The 12012-nt window shown below is 46.5% G+C and overlaps 1 long non-coding RNA gene across 1 annotated transcript; it reads right to left on the bottom strand.

Moving 5' to 3' along the window:
* Positions 1-2454: 2454 nt before the first annotated feature.
* LOC136792147 (uncharacterized) lies at positions 2455-10263 on the bottom strand. Its single transcript, XR_010835519.1, has 3 exons — positions 10163-10263; positions 7599-7996; positions 2455-3035 (listed from the first exon to the last, which is right to left on the bottom strand). It is a non-coding gene; the product is annotated as an uncharacterized lncRNA (long non-coding RNA).
* Positions 10264-12012: the final 1749 nt, after the last annotated feature.

Consider the following 12012-nt stretch of genomic DNA (forward strand, 5'->3'; position numbering starts at 1 on the left):
ATATCTTGTAATAACCTATAAGGGGAAAGATTCTGACAAAGAATATATATACTCTTCTTCAATATGGCTGTTGTCAGGAGGCCACAGGTGGGCCTCTCGATTGGGCTGCTCATGACAACATTGCCCCCAAGAGCAAATGATGAGAGAGCAAGAGAGAGGGCCTAGGATGGAAGCTGCAGCCTTTCGTAACCTCAACATGATGTGCTGTACCATCAATTCTGCTGCATTCTGTTGACTACAGAGTAACACTGTTGCATTGTGGGAAAGGACTGCACAGGTGTGAGTACCAGCAGGTGGGGGCCACTGGGGGTCATTTTGGAGGCTGCTCATCACAAATATGAAAAAGAAGATAAAGCTCACCTGAACCCTCACTCTCCATTAATGATCACTGTAGCAATGAGAGGTAATTCTTGTATGTCACACATATATTTGTATGTGTGTATATGGCAGATTTTTTTCCTGACTCTTAACTCATATATTAGTCTCTGTATTTTTCCTCCATTTCCCTTTCAGCTGGAAATCCAGGCTTTGTTTAACCTCCTTCCTGCATGGAAGATATGCACTCAATTTTTATTATTCTACTGGATACCCTAAATTTCAAACACGCTTATTTGATACAACAAAATATAAAGTGAATCAATGTCTTTATTCTCCTCCTAAACAATTCAATGATATTAAAACATTAAATCAGATCATTATGCTCCCATTTTATAATTACTGTTGTCTCGTGTTTTAGTCCTATCTCATTTTCACATATCCTAAATTAGTTTTATAAATTATTATTATTGTTTTTAGATTTACCCCCTGGTTTACCTGTTTCTTTACTCTCCAATGCTTCTTTCATCCCAAAGTAAGATGAAGTCTTGGCACCTGAAGGTTTCTTTCTTTCTGCCTTTCTTTTTTTTTCTTGAAAGCTCAGCATTTCTAGGAGTTTGTAATAGGAGAATTTTCAAATCATCTAATTCCCATGTTGCTGGTAAGCCCTTTATTCAAGTATTGTAGCAGGGCTAATACACTTCTTCCTTTTGAAAAACTGAAAGCCACTGAAGAGATTATGTGTCTGAAGGGGGCAGGCTGCAGAGAGGTCTTGAGGCAGCAGGGAGTTAGGGATGAAGGGAGAAAGGTGAGGGAGGTGGCAAGACCTCTGAGGTGATACTTCAGAGGGTGGGTCTGAGGAAGCTAGTCTCCAGGCTTTCCAAGATTCCTGCACCCAGGCCAGGCACTAAAGCCCACAGGGACTGAGCGGACAGGGGAGGGGTAAGGCTGCAGTGGAATCTGTGCTTATATATGGTCAAAAATCACAGGAGCAAACTGGTGTTTTGCTGCTGTGGACCAGGGACCCCAGCACAACTGTGGTGATGGGGAGACCTGATAATCACTGAAGGCAAATTCCCACCAGGACAAGTGAGGGTTAGGAGGCAGAATTAAATTGAGTAAAAGGAAATAAAGGACTTAAATATTTCTTGCTCATATAGTTTGCAGGCTGAGATTCATACGTGCTACACACACATACATACACACACACGCACACACTTATACTATAGTCTAGTTGTACTTTTGTATCCTGCTTTTTCACCTAGCTTATATTATGGACATGATGCAATGTGATTATCTACACTCCCCAACCACGTCCACAAAGTTTCCATGGAGACAGCCATACATCAGGGCATGCCCTGCTTCACTGGCTGTGAGGGCAAAGTGCAAAGTCACATTCCTTTCACTCTTCAAAGACCCCATGCCCCAGAGAATCTATCAGGAGAAGCCCTCTCTTCGCTCCCCGGGAGCCCTTGGCCCTATTATAACCTACTATAACCCCAGTCCCTCAACCCCATGCGTCTCAGCTCAGCAGGCGAGGCCTGTTCTGGTGACTCTCACCTGGAGGCTGGGACACCTGCTCTCCACCCCCGCCAGTAGGTGGCTGCTTCTTGGCTGCCACAAGATGTCACCAGCGACTTGGCAGGTGGATGCATTTCCTATCCTTAAGGATGGCAGCGACCCAGGCTATTTCCTCAACCCTGAAATGAAGCTATTAGTTACCATTACAGGTTTTATGTGAATTCAATGAAAAACAAAAGGTTACAAGTATTGTGATCACTAAGGCTGACACCCATGTTTTCATTCTCCCCCTTCTGGAAATGTGGTGGAATTGTACTTCCTTACCCTCTCAATGGAGCCTCTCTGAGTTCTGGGAGCCAAAGAAAAGTGGTTGAGAGTGACCCATGTCACTTTGACCCTATGAGCCAATCCATAACTTGTCACATTTTCCTCCTTCCTGCCACTGCTGCTGTCACCATTCCACACGGTGGCTACTCCATCAGCTGTGGTCCCTGAATGAGGCCCATGGAGGAGAGGTCCCAGCCACCTCAAGATAGGCAGGTGGAATGAATATAAAATAAATCTTTGTTGCTCTGAGCACTGAGATCTGGACATCATTTGTTACCGCAGCATAACCTAACCTACCCTAACTGGTTACATTTTTTTAAAAGGATGAACCTACTCAAGGTTACAGAGGCTTAATATGAAAGCAGAAGAGAGGAGAGGATGTAGACAATCCAGACCATTATAGGGTTCTTCCCCATTCCTCACTCATTGACAGGGGGTTACAGCTGCCTTGAGATGGAACAGCTTCAATGCCTGGACATTGCATAGAACACTCTCCTTTCCATCCCTGGGTGAGTTCAGCTAATTATTTTGAGGACATCTCTGCCAGACCTCCATCTTGCCTGTGAAATATATGGTCCTGGTGGAGATCTGGATTCCCATTCTGTCCTTGGGCTTTACAAGGGTCTTGACAGCCTGGGTACCACACCCGTGGCCTTGGTGTTGTTGACCTGCATCTTCTTTTGACCCTTATTGTTGTGCTTCTTGGCAAAGTGCATGTTTCAGAGGAACTTGGGTCCATCCCCTTAAGAGATTCAGATCTTTTTGATCAGGGTTTCTTGAAGCCATTTCTGTGCTATATGGGGAAGGGTTGTACATGGTGTGTTTCTTGGCCTCAGCCATGTCTGCAAGGAGGCCAAAGGCTCCTGAAGTACCTTGAACCAGAGGAGAAATGTAATTTCTTTTTTAAATTAGGAGGAAAAAAGTGAACTTTTAAGTTGGACAAAATGTTTTCATGTATAATATTAAAATGATCACTTTGGGGGACTTCCCTGGTGGTCCAGCGGGTAAGACTCTGTACTCCCAATGCAGGGAGTCTGGGTTCAATCCTTGGTCGGGGAACTAGATCCCACACGCAACCAAGAGCCCACATGCTGCAACTAAAAAAATAAAAGAAAAGATCCTGTATGACACAACTAAGACAGGGTGCAGCCTAAATAAATAAATAAATATTTTAAAATAAATAAATAAAATGATCAGCTTTATACCAACCCAGTAACCTTCTTCTTCTATAGTAATAGAACCTCTGTGTTTAGCTGGGTACCAGAATAATGGCTCCATTCCCAAGCCTTCCTTGCAGCTAGGTGTGGCCGTGTTGCTAGTTCTAGGCCATTGGGATGTGAGTGGACGTTATACCCTTTTAAGGAAGGGCTTCCTGTCCTCCCTGACCCTCTTTCCCCATTCTGCCAGCAGGAATGTGCAGACAAGGGCCACACCCTGGGGACGGTGGAGGAAGGAGACTGGAGGGGTTGAGGTCCCGACACCGAGGTGCTGCCCCGCTGGTCCTGGGCTGCTCAGGCCTGGACACTGATGTGACAGATGAGTAAACTCTCATCTTTGACGCTTCCATAATTTGGGGTCTTCATAGCAGTCAAGCCTACTTTCTTTTTTAAAAAAATAAATTTATTTATTTTATTATTTTTATTTTTGGCTGCATTGGGTCTTCGTTGCTGCGCACGGGATTTCTCTAGTTGTGGTGAGTGGGGGCTACTCTTCCATGAGGTGTGCAGGCTTCTCATTGTGGTGGCTTCTCTTGTCGCGGAGCACGGGCTCTAGGTTCACAGGCTCAGTAGTTGTGGCTCGCGGGCTCTAGAGCGCAGGCTCCATAGTTGTGGTGCACGGGCTTAGTTGCTCCACGGCATGTAGGATCTTCCCAGACCAGGGTTTGAACCCGTGTCCCTTGCATTGGCAGGCAGATTCTTAGCCACTGCACCACCAGGGAAGCCCCAAGCCTACTTTCTAATAATAAAGGGGGAAGAAGGTTCTTCCCTTTTTTGTGTGTAATGAATTATGAATGCGTTCCAAGGTCAATCAGAAGAAACCAGGAGAAGGAGAGGTTGAAAGCAAAGAGTGAACCAGGATGATGGTTAAGTGCAAGGGTCCTGAGAAGGCAGGACGAAACGGGGTGCAGAGCCCAGCTGGAGGGGCCCGGCCCTGATGGTGGGAGGGACACCACTCCATTCGGATTAAGGAGAATGGCAGATGAGGGGATCTGCGAGCAGGAGACTTGAGATTTGGGAGCAGGAAGTTGAGGCAGTCCCTTCCTTTTCTCAGGGAAGCAGGAGAGGAGAGAGAAGTAAGAAAGTCAAGCTGGGAGAGTTTATGTAAGTGTTCAGGGGTGGGAGAGTGGGCCGTTCATCCTCTCCATCGATGTCGTGTTGTGTTGTCTAAAAGTACAAGAACTAAAAACCAGACACAATTTAACTCACTCTGTCAAGTGCCACACAAGGCCATCCCTGAATAGGACTGGAGAAGAAAAAGTTTTTTCTATGATTCGATCATTAAAAACAAGAATATAGGGCTTCCCTGGTGGTGCAGTGGTTGAGAGTCCGCCTGCCGATGCAGGGGACAGGGGTTCGTGCCCCGGTCCGGGAAGATGCCACGTGCCGCGGAGCGGCTGGGCCCGTGAGCCATGGCCGCTGAGCCTGCGCGTCCGGAGCCTGCGCTCCGCAACGGGAGAGGCCACAGCAGTGAGAGGCCCGCATAATGCAGAAAAAACAAAACAAAACAAACAAACAAAAAAAAACAAGAATATAGAACAGGTTGGTGGCCTATCCAAAATATTCAATTTATCTAAAAGTTTCAAGCCAAAATGTATTCATTGTCTGTAGTTATCAAATTAAAATAAATCCTTGTGATAAAAATATCAGGATAACCGAGGCCCAAATAAAACACACAGGTGTGGCCATTTCAGCTGTGACTCAGGCATGGCCAGACACCACGCTAAGCTTCTAACATGGCTTAGCTCCCGATCCTGTGAAACAAGTATTTTCACCCTTGTTTTATAGATGAGAAAACTGAAGCCAGGAAAGATTAAATAACTGCCCTAAACCATACAGCTACCAAAAGAGGAGGCCAGAATTTGAACCAAGATGGATCTGACTCCAAAACTCCGTTCTTAACCACTGTCCACTGCCTTCTCTTATCCCAGGAGAAGTGTGACAGAACCTGTCAGTCCCAAAGTCTTGCTGCCCTTCTAGAAAGCTACGGAGACTTTATGGAAACAGAACTTCTGGAGGTCGGCCTGATATCTCAGAGTGGCCAGTTGAGAAATCAGGTTAGACACACCCTCTACTCCCTCACCAGCCCAGCAATTGCGCTACAGTAAAAGTCATCTAGCTGGTCGGCAGCCTTGCACTTTCTTCTAGTGGATGTCATACCTGGGGGCCAGATGAACATTAATAAGTCACGACTTTTGTCGTGTCACTCTGTTACTCCCCACTGACCCACAGGATAAAGTCCAGACTCCTTGGCCTGGCACTCAGGGATCCCCCCCCCTTCCCTAATAATCTAGGCAGGCTAATGCAGTTAGGAACAAATTCAGCTGTATGTGATAGAAAACCCAAAATAACCATGACGTAAACAAGATAGACGTTTCTCCCTAGTACCTAAATGAAAGTCGACAGATTGGCAGTCAAGGTATAGTACGGCAGTTCCACAGTTATAGGGGCTACAGTTTCATCACTACATCATTTCTAAAGTGTGGCCCTTGTAGTTATCTCAGATAATGCTAGAGGACCAGTCATCACATATATCTCCCAGACATCAAGTTGGAGGAAGGGAGGAAGAAGGGTTAAAGAGGAACTTGTTCTATTTTAAGAGGTTTTCCCAGAAGTTTCTACAAAACATTTCTGCTTACATTTCATTGGCCCACACCAAGTCACATGAAAACACGTAGCTGAAAGGGAGACTGGGGCAAGTAAGCATTATTGCAGGAAGGCTTTAACTAAGGAATAGGGTAGAACAGATATAGGGGTTGACCATAGGAGCCCCTGGCATTTCTAGAGCTGCCCCATCACTAGGTGCTTCCTTGGGAACCCTCTCCAGCTGTCTGGTCCATTCCTGCCTCCAAAATATGAGCCATGCAGGGACTCCCTACTCTGGTCCCCTGGGAGCATCCCAATCCCTATTTCTGTGCTCAGGTCAAGACTTGATCTCTTTCTTAAGCCTTTCCTGGCCACCCTGACTTCCGGTGACCTTCCTTCTTCCTTCTACAGGACCTCTTGGGAAAGGAAACAGAGCAGTGGAAAGTGCCTAGACTTTAGAGTCTTGTCCTGGCTCTTCTCCCACCCCCTGTGTGATCCTGGGCAGTTTATTTATCTTCCATGAGTCTCAACTATCTCTTCTTAACTTCAACAACCTGGAATAGGGAGCACAGTGAGGTAAGGTCTGAATTAATTTTTAAGTCACTGACTCCTTCTCTGTACAGTTAGGAGAGAGTCATGTTGGAGCAAGGCTTTTTTTTTTTTTTTTTTTTTTTTTTTTTTTATGAGAGGAGCTGCTATTTGCCCCTTTTAGTTAAAAAAATTTTTTTGGCAAACAGAGCCTCCCCTGCCCTGGGTGTAAGATCTTTGTCTTTGAAAATTAAAAGGAATAACAGGACTTTTTGCTTGATTTAGCAAGGAAACCCTTCACTAAGACCCCTTGTTAGGCAGAGTTCTGAAAAGGGAGGGACACATTTGCAAAACCATCTCAGAGTCTTAAAGGAGGGAAGGAACGAAGACCCCTTTACCCCAAGCTCTCTGAGATTTAAACTTACAAAAGCTCGTTGGGATGTCATTGACCAAAGTCTGATAGCAGGAAAGGACACCCGGGGCCACAAGGTAAAGTTTGAGGGAGGTTATGGAGATTCTGGGATGGTGACCTTCATACAAATACATAATGGCAATCCAGAGGCAGCCACCCTGGCACAGGGTCAGGCTTTGGGAATACATATGTGTACTTTTTTTTTTTTTCCTTTGGCTGAACTGTGCAGCATGGGGGATCTTAATTCCCAGACCAGGGATTGAACCCACCCCCCTGTACATTGGAAGCACAGAGTCTTAACCACTGGACCACCAGGGAAGTCCCACATATGTGTACTAATAAAAAGTATTGCCACCTTAAAAGCTGGAATGTGGCACTACTGTGGCTGGCAAGGGACCTGTACGGGTAAGGGCATCGCCAAAATCTAGAGCAAATGCTGTGCAGACCTACGCAAAACCAGTCTTCAACAGCGACACCTTGTGGCGGAAGTCGAAACAACAGCGCTGGTGAGCTGGTTTGGCTCATAGTACTGACCTCTTCCGACTAAAAATATAGGATTCTTGGAAAGTTTAAAGGGATGGCTCAATAGGTAGATGATTAGATTTTCCACTAATAAAAGTAGATGGGAGTTATTAATGGTAAAAATAAAAAATGTGACTATATTTGTATCCCAAAGGAGACATACATCATACCTGTGGAGAATGTCACCCCTGGGTCTGTCTGCAGAACAGGAAACAGAACTTGGAGAGAAGGGTTTCAGCTGGCTGTCTCTCCTGGGCTGCCTGCCTTGTTGTGTGCTGTCTCCCAGAACTTCTTCAGCTCCACTTACAGCCTGGCTTCTGGACCTTGTGATCCCAGCAGTGACAGGGCAGGGAGCATAGGACGGCCCCAGAAGGAGGAATCAGCCCCAGAAGCAGTCACTAAGTCTCCAACTAATGGAATTCTTTTCAGGGTAATGAAATTGCAGTTAATGCAACTTGCTGGCTAGTTCTTCTCAAACTGTGGCTTGGTCCGTTTGTGGCTTCTTGTCATACCCCTGGCAGGAAAGGCTGCTTCTCTGTAATCAGATTGTAGAGCCATGGGGCCTCTGCTAAAACAGGAAGCAAGCTCTTTTTAGAGTGTTCATTTTATTTGTTGTACATTTTAGCAGATTAAGCACTTAGGGTTGGGATTTTTAAAATATTTATTCTTTGGGCCAAAGGAGCATTTTAATAAAGCTAAGTTCTTTGTATAAAGCTTCTCCAAACGCCGACTTATTAATTCCTAAAGAAGCAGCACGTGGTCCTCGATTACTGGCAGCCCCTCCTTCTACAGGAGAATATCAGGGAGAGTGCCAACAACAGCAAAGGGGCCCCGAACGGTGACCCTTGCACTGAACTGGCCCACCAGATGTGTTTTGTTCGGGACATTTCACATGAAAATCCAGATTTATTACTCCTTTTGGACAAATGGGCTTGAATTCTCAGAAGGCAATAAAGAGCAGCTGCAGCCTTCCGAGGGGCGCGGTGGGTGTCCTGTTCTGCCAAAGCTGCAGACACCCTGATTGTCTTACACTTGCCCACGTACACGAACCTGCCTGGCTGCCGTGGGGATTTGCATTTGCTCCCCCTTGACTGGCGAGAGCTCTACACGACCTTCTCTTGTACTGCTCAGCAGACAGCAAGAGCCTGGAAGACAGGAGGCGTGTCCATTTCTTTTCCTGCTCTATCACTAGCGCTGAGCATGGATTCTCAGTAAATGTTGAATAAAAGAATAAAGGGGTAAATGGGCAGATATCCCTTGTGTGCCTGCTGTGTGCCAGGTATGGAGCTAGGCACCAAAGGGCCACAAAGGTGTTATAAGCCATGATATCAAGGAGTTTATAGCATAAAGCGATAACAAGATTGTGTAGGGTATGTGTGTGTGTCTGGTATTTTAAACAAATACAATGCATAAGCAATCAAAAGGACAACTTTGCCAGCCCCTGATGAAAACTCCAGCAGGGCTGTGGATTGTCCTTCCACTCTAGGGAATTGGCAGTGTTACAGCCCCTAGCCCCTGTAAGGCCCAAGCACAGTCACCTGTGGGTAGAATGTTTGTCCTATAAAATCAAAACTCTGAACTTGATGTGGCCTTACATTTTCTTCCATCTCCCCGGCGACCTGAGAAGGGAGGTAGGGTAGCTTTTCTCCTCCCCACCCCCTTTCCCACCAGCAGGCCAACAGGGTCCCTGCCCACAGGGAGAAAGGGCAGAATCCAAGATGGTACCCTTGTCTCCAGACCCCGAGGTCCTCTGAATGGCAAGTGGGTTAAGGCAACTCTTGAGCTCATGGGTGCTCTGGGGGTTCCTCAAAGATCCCCCAAACCGGGGGCTTACCCGCAGTTCCCAGGACTCTGTCACTGCAGAACATGGAATCTGGAGGTTCCCACTTCCTTTTGGCTGCCCCCCTACCATCCTGACCATATTGGATGGGATTTAAGATGTTCCCACAGTGGCTTCCTTGGACACTTTTCTTGGTCTACAAGGAAAGCAACACTCCCCTTGCTGTGCCCTGGGTGGAGGGCAGTTCCTTCCCTCTTTCTCCCTGGCCCCAGGCTGCTTCAGCTCTCTCAGGCAGGCATGAATCTGGCCCTGGTCCATAGAGGCCCCCAGCTGCAAAGACCCCACATTAAGCTCTCAAGCAACCACTGAAGCCCAATCTCTCTGGGCTTGAAGGGAAAGAAGTGACACTGCCATTTGGTCTCACCTTTCTCTCTCCAGGTTTACAGCATAGCCCGCTCCTAAGAAATTCTAAAAAAAAAACCTATCAACCATTTTATAGCCCCAAGGTGACCAGGGAAAGTCCAAAGGTCTTGAAACCTAAATTCTGCATTTAATGATCTCTTAAACTCACTTTAGGGTCTGATATCTCTTTAACAAAATTGTAAAAAAACAAAGAAGAAAGAGTTCCATTTAACATCCCATTCTCATAAATATCAGGTGCCCTTAGAAGGCTCAGACAAACACTCCTATGAGAGTTTAAAGGAGCAGAAGATTCCTTCCATATAGGGAAAGAACCAAGAAAGACTGCCTGGAGGAAGCAGACATTGAACTGGGCCTTGGACAAACAGAGGTCAGGGAGGAGAGTAACCCAGGCGAAGAAACCAGCATAGAGAAGGTCCACAGGCAGAAACTGTGCCCCATCAATGGTGTCCTAAGGGATATGTCCATTGCCAGGAACAGATAATCAAATTACTTCAGGAGAAAGGGGTAAGTGTTAAATGTTCCCATAAATACCTTCAGAAAAGTGGTCCTCAGAGTGTTGTCCCTGGACCAGCAGTATCAGCATCAGAGAGAACTTGTAAGAAATGCAGATTCTCAGACAGCACTCAGAGCCTCTGAATCAGAAAAGAAACTCAGGGGTCAGTTAGCATTCTTTGTTTTAACACACCTTCCAGGTGATTCTCATCCACAGGGAAGTTTGAAAACCTCTGCCATGGAGAATTTCTGGAAGGATATGCGAAGAACTAATAAGAGGGGTTATTTCTAGGGAAAATAACGGGGTGCTGGAGCCCAAAGGTAGAGGGTGGGGGAGATTTCGTAACTGGGTCCCTTGTGCATGTATGACCTATTCAAATAATCCAAGAATCATGAGACTCCCGGGCCTCCCGTCTACTTCCTTCCCCCATAGTTGTCCTAGCACCTCCCTCCTCACACTGTTTCTCCCCCAGGCAACCTGGCTTGCTTTTCTCCTCTCCCCATTCTTCTCTTGTTTGGTCTTTATTACTATGTCTTCTAACCCTCATAAGGAGAGTTGAGGGAAGGAGTAGAGAAACTGGGCTAGCACTTACAGAATTCTCCTTGAGGAGCTGGAGGGGCAGGAAGTCTATGCACCTGAGCATGCTAATAATTTCTGTTGGGTCCCCCCCTGCTAAGGAATTAAGACAAAGCCTGTCTCCATCCTCTTTCCAGTAGTCAAGTAGTCATTGTTTTCTTCTTCTGTTGTGCTTTTATTTCTCTTCCACTCTCATCCTGACTCAGCCCTCAGAAGCCTGAACTCTCAGGCTAATTCCAGCCACACAGAAACCATGGAGAGGGCTGCTCAGAGTCTGGAAGATGTTTCGCAGCTGAAACATGTCGACCAAGAAACACAGAAGGCTGCGAATTAGAAGAGAGTTTCTGTGGAATTAGGAATTGCAATTCAGGAGATACCAGTTCAGGTAAAACCGAACGAGTGTTCCAGGGAAGAGAGAGAGTCAGGAGCTTATAAAGGTAAAAGCCACAAGGTTGTTGAGTTGTCTGGTAAGAACTAGGATTGACCCTGATGCAAGACAGGAAATATTTGTCCTTAAGGGATAGATTGTCATGGGTTATTTTAGGGTAAGGGTCTGATAATTATCTTGAGTTTCTGGAACATGGGGCAGATGTTCTGGATGCCTGCGTTAAGACAATAAGTGGTCAGAGCTCAGATTCCATCCAGGCCGAGGCGTGTGTAAATCATACTTCTTCCACGGTCTCTCAGCTCCATTTTATTTATTTATTTTTTTTGCGGTACGCGGGCCTCTCACTGTTGTGGCCTCTCCTGTGCAGAGCACAGGCTCCGGACACACAGGCTCAGCGGCCATGGCTCACGGGCCCAGCCACTCCGAGGCATGTGGGATCTTCCCGGACAGGGGCACGAACCCACGTCCCCTGCATCGGCAGGCGGACTCTCAACCACTGCGCCACCAGGGAAGCCCACTCAGCTCCATTTTAGAGAACGCTCTTTAGCAACGCTGACTCTACGTTGAAAGTCTCACAAACTTAGGTGTAAGAAGAACCTTCTAACAGGTCACCCACACCCCAAAGACAGCCACATGGAAATGGACGATATTGCAAGAATATGTATCCAGGGAAGTAAGGCAAATGCCCATGGTGCCCAAACATCCCTGCTGATCCAGTGACTGGCCCTTGGCTTGTGGTCTGGGACTGAGTTTACAGATACCACCTCCACCCCAGGAACTCAGTACCTTCGATGCAGTGATAAGCTAGCAAGTTAACTTTTTAGAAAGTCCTGATAAATGGTGTTTGCCGATTCCTGTCGTGTAAATACGCATGCCTCAGCCAATTTCAAGTTACCAGTGTGAAGCGCTGGGAAGAGATCCACA

The sequence above is a fragment of the Kogia breviceps genome, chromosome 11 (genome assembly GCF_026419965.1).
Source record: "Kogia breviceps isolate mKogBre1 chromosome 11, mKogBre1 haplotype 1, whole genome shotgun sequence".
Lineage (NCBI taxonomy): Eukaryota > Metazoa > Chordata > Mammalia > Artiodactyla > Physeteridae > Kogia > Kogia breviceps.